The 1,173-nt window shown below is 41.3% G+C and overlaps 1 pseudogene; it reads right to left on the bottom strand.

Annotated features, from left to right (window-relative positions):
• Positions 1–682, bottom strand: LOC118665820 (annotated as a pseudogene).
• Positions 683–1,173: the final 491 nt, after the last annotated feature.

The raw sequence follows: 1,173 nt of genomic DNA, 5'->3' as shown, positions 1-1,173 counted from the left end.
TCATAGATTATCTACAAGGCTCTTCCTGATGTGCAGCTTCTCCCCTATATCCTTGTAGATGGCATCAGAAAAGTGAGCCCTCCGTTCTTCTGCACCATTTCCTCTATCAGCTCCACCAGCTCCTGCTTTTAGCTTCCTTCTCAGTCTATCTGCCCTTTGCTTGTTATTGAAGGCACAGCAGCAGTTCCCAAACTTCCTGATGATGCTTTGCAGGTTTACCTCTGATGCTGCTATAAACTCAGGCAGTGTCTGATCACCTAAATCATCTTTGCGAGGTGAACAAGATGATCATGTGTTTCATGGCTGGCTCCCCAACAAGGGTCTTGATCAATGCAACTGTTTTCTGTTTCCTCCTCCGTGTAGCGGCCCAGCTGTAGAACCAGGATGATGGCGTGGGCCCCAGGTAGGAGAAGAGGACACACCTGCTGATTTGCTCACAGGTGGTCTTCAGTGTCTCCTTGGTGTCAAAGAGCCCTGGGGTGTCCAAAACAACATCTTTAATATATTTATTTCCTCCCCTTCCAGACCTCTGATGCTCTCTGACAGCTCTTGGTAAAAGCATGGGCAGCAATTTTATAAAACAATTCTTTTCTCCCAAGGATGGTGTGTTGCTGTTGTACTTTTTTCCACTTCTGGTTTTCCCCACCAGAACAATCCTCAGTGTTGTGTTGAGGCCAGCCATCTTCTTTCAGAGGCTCTGGGGTGCAGGTATCAACAAGAACTCAAGGAAGGGAATGAGAAGGGAAAAGGATACTTAGGTAAGTGGGGACCATTCCCAAACCTATTTTCTTTGTTCTTGTCCTCCCTGAAAATTTGTAATCATCTATTACTCATCTGGAAGAATAATAAAGCAGAGTTTTTCCACAAAAGAGTATAATGGCCAGGTGCTTTTCAAAGGAGAATTCACTTATATCTCTACAAAGCTGATCATGTCAATATTAAGTGAGATATTCCTGATCATATAAAAAAGGAGAGAAATCTTTCAATTCTTTTATGAATCAAGTGTGATGTTGTTTCTAAAGGCTAACAGAGATTTGACCAATAAATAAAGCTATAGACATATCTCATGTAGAAATATTCATACCAAATTTGTTCTTACAATACATCTTATTAATAGATGAAATAGAAAATTACCTAGTGCAGTCAAGACATTTGACCAAATTAAAAACTGAT

The sequence above is a fragment of the Myotis myotis genome, unplaced genomic scaffold (genome assembly GCF_014108235.1).
Source record: "Myotis myotis isolate mMyoMyo1 unplaced genomic scaffold, mMyoMyo1.p scaffold_m19_p_11, whole genome shotgun sequence".
Taxonomy (NCBI): domain Eukaryota; kingdom Metazoa; phylum Chordata; class Mammalia; order Chiroptera; family Vespertilionidae; genus Myotis; species Myotis myotis.
This window is presented reverse-complemented; position numbering and strand designations above follow the sequence as displayed.